Source organism: Scyliorhinus torazame, chromosome 1 (genome assembly GCF_047496885.1).
Source record: "Scyliorhinus torazame isolate Kashiwa2021f chromosome 1, sScyTor2.1, whole genome shotgun sequence".
NCBI lineage: Eukaryota > Metazoa > Chordata > Chondrichthyes > Carcharhiniformes > Scyliorhinidae > Scyliorhinus > Scyliorhinus torazame.
Window position 1 is genome coordinate 297594356 of NC_092707.1, and position 12488 is coordinate 297606843.

Below are 12488 nucleotides of genomic sequence, written 5' to 3' on the forward strand. Positions count from 1 at the left end.
TTACTCACCAACTTGAAAAAGGCCTTTGGGATGAAGATCGGAAGGCACTGAAAGACAAACAGAAATCTGGGGAGGACCGTAATTTTCACGGTCTGTACCCTCCCCGCCAGTGATAGCAGGAGCATGTCCCATCTCTTAAAGTCCCCTTCCATTTTTTCTACCAGCCGGGATAGGTTTAGCGTGGGCAGTGCCTCCCATTCCCGGGTCTCCTGGATTCCCAAACACCGAAAGCTCTTTCCTACCATTCGAAGCGGCAGCTCTCCCAGTCTCTTCTCCTGTCCTCTTGCCTGGATGGCAAACATCTCGCTTTTCCCCCATGTTCAATTTATACCCCCAGGATTCGCATTACTTCCCCCATCCCCTCCCAACGGGTCTGAAATATGCAAGACCAGGTCATCTGCGTAAAGCGAGACCCGGTGCTCCATTCCCCCCCCCCCCCCTCTCCCGAACCAGCCCTTTCCAGTTCCTAGAGGCTCTGCCAATGGCTCTATGACCAGAGCAAACCGGAACGGGAAGAGGGGGCACCCTTGCCTCGTCCCTCGGTGTACTTTAAAATGGGACCTTGGATTCATGTTGCATTACATTCACCCCCCACCATCTGGCCTGGGCTTGCAAAATCCTACCAACTGTCCTGGCTTGAGACAATTCACACTCCCTCTGGCTCTGTAAAGACTTAATGACCTGCAAATGCTCACATTCAAGGTATCGTCTTGCATCTTTGACTTTGTCCATATAAATGTTTCTGGAACTTACCTCTTCATTCACCTAAGGAAGGAGCAGTGCTCCGAAAGCTAGTGGTTTGAAACAAACCTGTTGGACTTTAACCTGGTGTGTAAGACTTCTTACTGTGCTCACCCCAGTCAAACGCCGGCATCTCCACATCATGCACTCATCAAGACAGAATCGCTAGAATACCAATTGTAATAGGGACAACAATTTACACTGCACAAGAGTGCTGATTGATTGGCAAGTGGACTCTGGTAGAGGCATTGCTGTGGAGAATGCACCAGAACAGTTAACTGCCGAGCTTCTGTTTACATTCAAAGGAGGCAGATCGACACCGATTGGTCAAGACATTACTATAGGAAATATAGTAATGAGTAGCTTGAGACAATTTACATCTCTTTAACCTGGGGTTACCCCTATCTCTGGATCTGTAAAGACTTAATTACCTGCAAATGCTCGCATTCAAAGCATTGTCTTGCATCTTTGATTTTGTCGATATATATGTTTCTGGAACATACCTCTTCATTCACCCGAGGAAGGAGCAGTGCTCCGAAAGCTAGTGTTTGAAACAAACCCTGGTGTTGTAAGACTTCTTACTAGAGGGAATAAACCAGGGAATGGCTGTCCCCAACCTTTTGTTTAATTGAAAAAGACAATGTGTGGACATGCTCCTCTGTCTGCACCCTGTGTGTGAATATATGTGGCTTCTAGCATGTGCAAGTGAGCCCACTACGAGCCTGACTGATCATCTTAAATTGGTTGTCAGTGTAAACCTCAGCACACTCAGGATGGTTTAGCAACGGACTGCTGTCCAATTGCGGAATCATATTAAATGTTGGACACTATTTTGAGTTTTGCAAGCTCAGGCTGGTTGGTCACGGTCAGCTGTTGTGAACAGCAGGAGATTCTGTTTGATATGATCCCACAGTCATTGGGACATACGGCCGACATACATGGCATGACACAGGCATTGAAATTCAAATATCACATTAGTAATTTGTATAATAGACAGAGGGTCTTTTTGGCTTAACGGCAGCATCCTGTTAGTAGAGAATACCACTAGTGTAGCTACAGCATAGCAGCAGTGTGAAAAAGCTAGTTTCACCTTTGTTCAAATTTTATGAGACATATCTCCCCCTTCCAGAATAATCCAAGGTAGACTAGGTACTTTTGAGGACTGTAAGTCACATCCTTAGACCCATGAGTTTGCTTGATACACACAGCATGTGATCAGGGTGGCCATTATCCCAAAGGATAGCTTTGATGAGTCTTACTTCAGCATTAAGCTTGCATGGGGAGCAAGTAGCTCAGCCCTATTTACGAGCTTGCCGATCAGGTCAACCTTATAGCGTGTGATACATATGTATCAAGAATCCTGATACATATATTGCCCAGCAATGATAGGCTTGTGGTATACAGTAGTAGTGAACCCATTGTTGGATTTTGCAACTGACATGTTGAGGAAAGGGAGCTCATTTGACTGCTCCATTTCTTTTTTTTAAATTTAGAATATCCAAATATTATATTTTCTTTCACCAATTAAGGGGCAATTTAGCATGGCCAATCCACCCACCCTGCATATCATTTGGGTTGTGGGGGTGAGACCCACACAGACACTGGGAGAATGTGCAACTCCACATGGACAGTGACCCAGGGCGGGATTGAACCTGGGACCTCGGCACAGTGAGACAGCGTTGCTAACCACTGTGCCACCGTGCTTCCCTCCCCCTTGCATATTTCTGATGCCGAGATGATACATTTGCTATATTTGAATCCAGAGCTGCATGTATGAATTTCCTACCTTAATAGGCTCCATTCAGCATTCAGGGGGGGGGGGAGGGGGGAGGGGAGGGGAGGGAGGGGGGGGGAGGGGGGAGGGGGGGGGGAGGGGGGGAGGGGAGGAGGGGGGTGGGGGGAGGGGGTGGGGAGAGGGGAGGGGGGAGGAGGGGAGGGGGGAGGGGAGGGGGGAGGGGAGGGGGGAGGGGAGGGGGGAGGGGAGGGGGGAGGGGGAGGGGGAGGGAGCCCCCCAATCCGGCTGATAACTTGGAATGTGAGGGGCCCGAGTGTTCACGGACTTAAAGGGACTGAAGGCAGACGTGGTTGTGCTTCAGGAGACACATTTAAAGGTGGCAGACCAGGTCAGGTTACAAAAGGGATGGGTAGGACAGGTATTCATAAGAACATAAGAACTAGGAACAGGAGTAGGCCATCTGGCCCCTCGAGCCTGCTCCGCCATTTAATGAGATCATGGCTGATCTTTGTGGACTCAGCTCCACTCTCCGGCCCGTACACCATATACCCGAATCCCTTTATTCTTTAGAAAGGTATCTATCTTTTTCTTAAAAACGTTTAAAGAAGGAGCCTCAACTGCTTCACTGGGCAAGGAATTCCAGAGATTCACAACCCTTTGGGTGAAGAAGTTCCTCCTAAACTCGGTCCTAAATCTACTTCCCCTTATTTTGAGGCTATGGCCCCTAGTTCTGCTTTCCCGACCAGTGGAAACAACCTGCCCGCATCTACCCTATCTATTCCCTTCATAATTTTATATGTTTTACTAAGATCCCCCCGCATCCTTCTAAACTCCAATGAGTACAGTCCCAGTCTACTCAACCTCTCATCATAATCTAATCCCCTCAACTCTGGGATCAACCTAGTGAATCTCCTCTGTACTCCCTCCAGTGCCAATATGTCCTTTCTCAGGTAAGGAGACCAAAACGGAACACAATACTCCAGATGTGGCCTCACCAACACCTTATACAATTGCAGCATAACCTCCCTAGTCTTGAACTCCATCCCTCTAGCAATGAAAGACAAAACTCGATTAGCCTTCTTAATCACCTGTTGCACCTGCACACCAACTTTTTGTGACTCGTGCACCAGCACACCCAGGTCCCTCTGCACAGCAGCATGTTTTAACATCTTACCGTTTAAATAATAATCCATTCTGCTGTTATTCCTCCCAAAATGGATAGCCTCACACTTGGCAACATTGAATTCCATCTGCCAGACCCTAGCCCATTCACCTAACCTATCCAAATCCTTCTGCAGGCTTCCGGTATCCTCTGCACTTTTTGCTTTACCACTCATCTTAGTGTCGTCTGCAACTTTGCCACATTGCACTTGGTCCCAACTCCAAATCATCTATGTAAATTGTGAACAACTGCGGGCCCAACACTGATCCTTGAGGGACCCCACTAGTTACAGGTTGCCAACCAGAGAAACACCCATTTATCCCCACTCTCTGCTTTCTGTTAGTTAACCAATCCTCTACCCATGCTACTACTTTACCCTCAATGCCATGCATCTTTAGTTTATGCAGCAACCTTTTGTGTGGCACCTTGTCAAAAGCTTTCTGGAAATCCAGATATACCACATCCATTGGCTCCCCGTTATCTACTGCACTGGTAACGTCCTCAAAAAATTCTACCAAATTAGTCAGACACGACCTACCCTTTATGAACCCATGCTGCATCTGCCCAATGGGACAATTTCCCTCCAGGTGCCCCGCTATTTCCTCCTTAATGATAGATTCCAGCATTTTCCCTACAACCGAAGTTAAGCTTACCGGCCTATAATTACCCGCTTTCTGCCGACCTCCTTTTTTAAACAGTGGTGTCAGGTTTGCTATCTTCCAATCCTCTGGGACCACCCCAGAGTCTAGTGAATTTTGATAAATTATCACTAGTGCGCTTACAATTTCCCTAGCCATCTCTTAACACTCTGGGATGCATCCCATCAGGGCCAGGAGACTGGTCTACCTTTAGCCCCATTAGCTTGCCCAATACTGCCTCCTTAGGTGATTACAATCATCTCAAGGTCCTCACCCATCTTATCTTTATTTCCATCAGTCACTGGCATGTTATTTGTGTCTTCCACTGTGAAGACTGACCCAAAAAACTGTTCAGCTCCTCATCCATTTCCCCGTCTCCTATTATTAAATCTCCCTTTGCATCTTCCAAAGGACCAATATTTACCTTAGCCACTCTTTTCTGTCGTATATATTTGTAGAAGCTTTTACTATCTGCTTTTATGTTCTGAGCAAGTCTACTTTCATAGTCTACCTTACTCTTCTTTATAGCTTTTTTAGTAGCTTTCTGTTGTCCCCTAAAGACTTTCCAGTCCTCTAGTCTCCCACTAATTTTTGCCACTTTGTATGTTTTTTCCTTCAATTTGATACTCTCCCTCACCTCTTTAGATATCCACGGTCGATTTTTCCCCTTTCTACCGTCTTTCCTTTTTGTCGGTATGAACCTTTCCTGAACAATGTGAAGATCGCTCGGAAGGTTCTCCACTGTTCCTCAACTGCTTCACTATGAAGTCTTTGCTCCCAGTCTACCTTAGCTAGTTCTTCTCTCATCCCATTGTAATCGCCTTTGTTTAAGCACAAAACACTAGTGTTTGATTTTACCTTGTCATCCTCCAACTGTATTTTAAATTCCACCATATTGTGGTCGCTCCTTCCAAGAGGATCCCGAACTATGAGATCATTAATCAATCCTGCCTCATTACACAGGACCAGATCTAGGACCGCTTGTTCCCTTGTAGGTTCCATTACATTCAGGGCTGGATGCAAAGAACAGAGGGGTGGCAATACTGGTGGGGAAGCGGGTGTCGTTTGAGGCCAAGAATATTGTAGTGGATAATGGAGGTCGATACGTGATGGTGAGCGGTAGGCTGCAGGGGGTGTGGGTGGTATTGGTAAACGTATACGCCCCGAACTGGGATGATGCTGGATTTATGAAGCGCATGTTGGGGCGGATTCCGGATCTGGAGGCAGGAAGCTTGATAATGGGGGGGGGGGGGGATTTCAACACAGTGTTGGACCCAGCATTAGATCGCTCCAGATCTAGAACGGGGAAGAGGCCGGGTGCAGCCAAGGTGCTTAGGGGGTTTATGGACCAGATGGGGGGATTAGATCCGTGGAGATTTGCTAGGCCCCTGGCCAGGGAATTTTCTTTTTTTTCTCACGTACACAGAGCCTACTCCCGAATCCCAAAAGTGGAGGGAATGGAGTACTCGGCCATAGCCATCTCAGACCACGCCCCGCACTGGGTGGAGCAGGAGTTAGGAGAGGAGAGGGACCAACGCCCGCTGTGGCATCTGGATGTGGGATTACTGGCGGATGAGGTGGTGTGCGGGAGGGTGCAGGGGTGCATTGAAGGGTATTTGGAGGCCAATGACAATGGGGAGGTGCAGGTGGGGGTAGTATGGGAGGCGTTGAAGGCGGTGGTCAGGGGAGAGTTAATCTCCATCAGGGCTCACAGGGAGGAGGGCAGGGAAAGGGAGAGGTTAGTGGGGGAGATCCTAAGGGTAGACAGGAGATATGCAGAGGCCCCCCCCCACCGAGGAGGGACTACTTAGGGAGCGGCGAAGTCTCCAGACAGAATTCGACCTGTTGACCACAGGGAAGGCAGAGGCACAGTGGAGGAAAGCGCAGGGGGTGGCATACGAGTATGGGGAGAAGGCGAGCCGGATGCTGGCACATCAGCTCCGTAAGAGGATGGCAGCGAGGGAGATAGGTGGAGTCAAGGATAGCAAGGGAACTACGGTGCAAAGTGCGGTAAATGAGGCATTTAAGGACTTTTATGAGGAGCTGTACAGATCGCAGCCCCTAGCGGGGGAAGAGGGGATGCAACGATTTCTTGATCAACTGAGGTTCCCGAGAGTGGAGGAGCAGGAGGTGGCTGGTTTGGGGGGCGCCAATTGGGTTGGAGGAGCTGGTTAAAGGACTGGGGAGCATGCAGGCGGGGAAGGCCCCGGGGCCAGATGGGTTCCCGGTTGAGTTTTACAGGAAGTATGCAGACCTGTTAGCCCCGTTGCTAGTGAGGACTTTCAATGAGGCAAGGGAGGGGGGGGGGGACCCTGCCCCGACAATGTCCAGGGCGCTGATCTCTCTGATCCTGAAGCGGGACAATGCAATGTGGGTCGTATAGACCAATCTCGCTCCTCAATGTGGACGCTAAGTTGCTGGCAAATGTGCTGGCTACGAGAATTGAGGATTGTGTCCCGGGGGTGATTCATGAGGACCAGACGGGATTTGTAAAGGGCAGGCAGCTAAACACCAATGTGCGGAGGCTCCTAAACATGATTATGATGCCATCGGCGGAGGGAGAGGCGAAGATAGTGGCAGCTATGGACGCGGAGAAGGCCTTTGACCGAGTAGAGTGGGAGTATCTCTGGGAAGTGTTGCGGAGGTTTGGGTTTGGGGAGGGGTTTATTAGTTGGGTTAAGCTTCTATATAGAGCCCCGGTGGCGAGTGTGGCTGCGAATCGGCGGAGGTCGGAGTATTTTCGGCTGTATCGAGGGACGAGGCAGAGGTGCCCCCTCCCCCCCCTGTTGTTTGCATTAGCAATTGAGCCTTTGGCCATGGCACTAAGGGAGTCCAGGAACTGGAGGGAGGGGTGGTTCGAGGGGGAGAGGAGCATCGAGTGTCGCTGTATGCAGACGACCTGTTGCTGTATGTGGCGGATCCAGTGGAGGGGATGGTGGAGGTCATGCGGATCTTAAGGGAGTTTGGGGACTTCTCGGGCTTTAAGCTCAATGTAGGGAAAAGTGAGCTCTTTGTGGTGCATCGAGGTGACCAGGGAAGAGGGATAGACGACCTACCGTTGAGGAGGGCGGAAAGGAGCTTTCGGTACTTGGGGATCTAGGTAGCTAGGAGCTGGGGGGCTCTGCACAAACTTAATTTGACGCAGCTGGTGGAGCAGATGGAGGAGGACTTCAAAAGATGGGATGTGTTGCCACTCTCACTAGTGGGCAGGGTACAGTCGATTAAAATTATGGTCCTCCCAAGGTTTCTTTTCATGTTCCAGTGCCTTCCTATTATGATTACCAAGGCCTTTTTTAAGCGGGTAGGTAGGAGCATCATGGGTTTTGTGTGGGCAAATAAGACCCAGAGGGTAAGGAGGGGGTTTCTGGAGCGTAGTAGGGACAGGGGAGGGCTGGCGTTGCCGAATCTGGAGGGCTATTATTGGGCAGCCAACGTAGCAATGATTCGTAAGTGGGTAATAGAGGGAAAGGGGGCGGTATGGAAGAGGTTGGAGATGGCGTCCTGCAAAGGAACGAGCCTGAGGGCACTGGTGACGGCACCGCTGCCGCTCTCGCTGACAAGGTACACCACGAGTCCGGTAGTGGCGGCAACGCTAAAGATCTGGGGGCAGTGGAGACGACATAGGGGTCAGATGGGAGCCTCGGTATGGTCCCCGATCCGGGAGAACCATCGGTTCGTCCCAGGAAGGATGGATGGGGGGTTTCGGAGCTGGCATCGGGCAGGGATCAGAAGGATGGGGGACCTGTTTATAGACGGGACGTTTGCGAGCCTAGGGGCGCTGGAGGAGAGGTTCAGGTTACCCCCGGGAAATGCGTTCAGGTATATGCAAGTGAGGGCGCTTGTGAGGTGGCAGGTGAGGGAATTCCCATCGCTCCCGGCACAGCGGATTCAGGACAGGGTGATTTTGGGTGTATGGGTCGGAGAGGGCACGGTTTTGGCGATATATCAAGAGATGAAAGAAGAGGGGGAGGTTTTGGTAGAGGAGCTGAAGGGCAAGTGGGAGGAGGAGTTGGGGGTGGGGGGGGGAGATTGAAGAGGGTCTGTGGGCGGATGCCCTGAGTCGGGTCAATTCCTCTTCTTCATGTGCCAGGCTCAGCCTGATACAGTTTAAGGTTATTCACAGAGCGCATCTGACAGGGGAGAGGCTGAGTAGGTTCTTTGGGGTGGAGGACAGATGTGGGAGGTGCTCGGGAAGCCCGGCGAATCACGTCCACATGTTTTGGTCGTGCCCGGCACTGGATGGGTTCTGGAGGGGTTTCGCGAGAACTATATCCAAGGTGGTGAAAGTCCAGGTTGAACCAAGTTGGGGGCTGGCACTATTTGGGGTGGCGGACAAGCCGGGAGTGCAGGAGGCGAAAGAGGCCGGTATTCTGGCCTTTGCGTCCCTGGTAGCCCGGCGGAGGATCTTGCTATTATGGAAGGACGCGAAACCCCCCAGTGTGGAAGCCTGTATAAATGACATGGCAGGGTCCATTAAGCTGGAGAGGATAAAGTTTTCCTTGAGATGGTCTGCGCATGGGGTTCTTCAGGCGGTGGCAACCGTTCCTCGACTATCTCGGGGAGTGCTAGAAGGAGCTCGGTCAGCAGCAGCAACCCAGGGCGGGGGGGGGGGGGGGGGGGGGAGGAGGGGAAGGGGGGCTTCGTTCGGGGGGGGGGGGGGGGGAGATATTTGGGCGGGTGGGGGGGGGGGGGGGAGGCGTTTCCCAGGTAGTATTTGTACAAACAGATGGGAAGGTTAATATGTGCGGGAGAAACCCATTGTATAAGTTCTGTATTATGTTTGCTTGATATGTTTATGTTTTGTTCTGCTCTTTTTTCTTTTTCTTTTCTGTTACGGGGGGGGGGGGGGGGTTTAAACTGGTTGAACATTTTTGTTGGAAAAACTTTAAATAAACATATTTTTAAAAAAGAAAACAGTGTATTGACCACAACTACTTTCTGTGGTAGTGAAATCCACAGGCAGACCACTCTCTCGGTGAACAAATTTCTCCTCAACTCAGTCCTAAATGGTCTACCCCCATGTCCTCCGGGTGGAACCCCTGGCTGTGGTCTCCTCCCAATATCGGGAATATCCTTCCTCATTCTCTGTTCTGAGATGCTCAAGATGATAACCTAGTACTTAAACCATGCAATCCTCCTGCCCACACCGACAAAACTATAAATATACACAGCTGCAGATTTAAAAATGCAAACAGACACAGGCCTTTTTTCATTAGAACGGAGAAGGATGAGGGGAGACTTGATAGAGGTTTATAAGATGATCAGGGGAATAGATAGACAGTCAGAGACTTTTTCCCCGGGTGGAACAAACCATTACAAGGGGACATAAATTTAAGGTGAATGGTGGAAGATATAGGAGGGATATCAGAGGTAGATTCTTTACCCAGAGAGTAGTGGGGGCATGGAATGCACTGCCTGTGGAAGTAGTTGAGTCGGAAACATTAGGGACCTTCAAGCGGCTATTGGATAGGTACATGGATCACGGTAGAATGATGGGGTGTAGATTAATTTGTTCTTGATCTAGAACAAAAGTTCGGCACAACATCGTGTATTTCTCTATGTTCTAACAATAATGAGAGGCTTTTCTGTCCGCAGCTTTGAATCGGAACGATTAACTTGTCGGCCGGTTTAGACTCTTAATTATCCGCAACAAAGTCCTCAACCGTTACTTGGTCATCGTGATAAAATCCAAAATAAATATTCGTTAAAAATGGCTTAACTATTTAAACTGCTTTTTAAGACCGTTTTGGTTGAAGATGATAAGTCTCTTCGCAGTCCAGAATTTCCGAGAAGAAAAATTAATCCGTTTTGGAATTGCCACAATCGGGAAGGATGGATGTGAAACAGAACATGTCATTAAAAAAAATGAAACATCTAGCCACTGAGAGTCTGACGTTTAAAGTTTAGACGGCTTCCACCCAAACTGCTTGCTGGTTAAATCTTTCCGATACCATTTATTCAATGCCATAACAGAGATCTAATTGGAATAATGTGTCCTGACATACTGCCACGTTATTCTCAGAGAAGGAATTTCCACTCGGCACGCACCAAGCAGTGAACTCGGTCATTACAACACTGTCTTTGGCACCAATCCGTCCAATTCTCAACTCCAGCACCTCCAAATAAATATAACACACACAGGCCCTTTTCAGCGAGTGGTTTAGGTTCCTTTTGACTTCGTTCCACATACTCAACAGGGAAAAAAAAAGAGGGGAGGGAACAAGAGTTTTTGACAGTTTGGAAAAACGGGAGTTGGGTATTCCAAACATCACAAAGAATAGTCTTAGTAATCTTACAGAAAAAAACTACACTGACGAATAGGAACTGTTTCCACCGCTGAAGGCGCCACTCTCAATTCAGATGTTTTTAAAAAAACAAATGAGTACAGGCGCACTTTTAGACCATCGGCTCGACAATTTGTAAAGACATAATGATAGATCCCAAAAGATTTCATTTTTCAGGGAGTGCCTCCCATCTCCTCCCCCCCCCCCCCCCCCGTGATCAAAACCATCGCTCCTTCCCCAGGTAACGCCATGGCTTTCCGCTACTTCCACTGCTTGCGGTCTCCCCTCACCCCACCCCAGGAACATGGATAACTTTCCAGGAGTGGGTGCTGTGATTAAACGCCATGCTTTTCACTCAGTGGTGGTTGCGAGTGCTTGAGGAGGGGAGCTGGCGGAGCACCCACCTCAGAAACCACCACCCCCCTCCTTCCCTCGCACAACACAAAGCGGCCCCGACTGCAGGGCGCTCCGCTTCGTCTGCTCTTTAATTGGAAATGACTGGCTTCAGTCAAATTGATCCAGACTGTCCTGACCAAACAAAAAGGAACGTATCCCCGAGAGGTTCGAGGGGAAACCGCAACGCGCAGCTTCCAGAGGAAAAGGGAAATCGGCACCAGGTCGCAAAGGAACCCCGGAGTATAAGCAGCACAAAGGCAGCTTTTGATAGGAGCAAAAGTCGAGCAAGGAGCAAAGCAAGTCCCGGTGTCAAAACTTACCACAGCTGCTGAAAGGGACTGGCCACGAGCGGACTTTCTGAAAAGAAGCACACGGGAGCCTTCCTGAACGTGCCTCGCTGAGCAATAAATACAGTAAATGGCTGGGTGGAAGCAGACAGCCACTATTACTGCCCAGTCTGACTTCTCAGCCCGTCCGCACTCCTCCAAACTTCTCCCCGCACCGGGGATGCCGCAGCCTCGGCACGCGAGCGCACCGCCTCCACCTTCATTGGTGGCCCCGCGCTGTCCATCAGGCGAATGCGTCGCTCCCATTGGCTAATTGTCCCCTAATCCCACCCTCGCTGCCAAAAAGAACCCTCACGAGCTGTGAGCGACACCAGAGTTTTCACTGGAGTTTGAATCGCGGACGGAGTTTTACATCAAATATATCTTCATTGTATCCTGCAAAAGCTGGCTGTTTCAAACAATCTGGGTGCCATTACCACTGTTTTCGCACGTTGTTTGTTGTGCAGATCTCTCCTGTGTCTCTACCTCACCTCCATTTACACACGGTTTTGTCCTTTTGTGTTTATGCATTATTTCACTGGTGCTAAGCTAACTTTTTATCTAACAATTCGCAGGACGTTTAATCAATTAAGTCGCCTATACCTGCTCCCAATTCGTATTGAGTCCATGCCGCATAGAGCAATCCAACCAGTCTGATTCCCTGCCCTCTCCCCATGGCCCTGCAATTTATTTCCCTCAAGTCTCCATCCATTCTCCTGGAAATCATTGATTGTTTCTGCTACCACCACCGCCATAGGAAGTGAGTACCAAGTCATTACCACTTAGCACAGTGTAAAACAGTTTTTCCTTACACCCCCCTGCACCTCTGGCCGAAATCTTAAACCAGTACTCCCTTAGTCATTTTATACCAGGTAACGGGAATAAGGTAAAACATAAAGTCCCAGATGACCATAGGCTGCTTTCCCCTTGAAGGGGGCGAGCTGATTGGTGGTGGTTTAACTGTAGGATCACCACACCTCAGGCAAGGGGCAAGGCTGGAGAAGGCAGAACCTTCATGAATAAGCTGGGTGATGGGAATAGCTTCTCTTTAAGTACCTTTTCTAAACCTGTCATAATCTTGTACACCACAATCAAATATCCTCTCATAACTTGTTTGCTCAAAGGAAAAGCCCAACCTAATCTTTTAACTAAAGTTCCTCATCCCGAGGGTCATTTTGTTAAATTCCCCCTGCACCCTTCCAGAAG

At 49.5% G+C, this 12488-nt stretch overlaps 1 protein-coding gene across 3 annotated transcripts in view; it reads right to left on the reverse strand.

Annotated features, from left to right (window-relative positions):
- LOC140422747 (rho guanine nucleotide exchange factor TIAM2-like) overlaps positions 1 to 12488 on the reverse strand; it is a 586909-nt gene that overhangs the window by 552605 nt on the left and 21816 nt on the right. For 2 of the 3 annotated variants that reach the window (XM_072507695.1, XM_072507699.1), the window contains exon 1: positions 11277 to 11460. The exons of the other annotated variant lie outside the window; for it this stretch is intronic. The gene's annotated coding sequence lies outside the window, so the exon portion shown is untranslated. Of the gene's footprint in view, positions 1 to 11276; positions 11461 to 12488 lie in introns of those variants that run through there. 3 annotated transcript variants of the gene reach the window in all.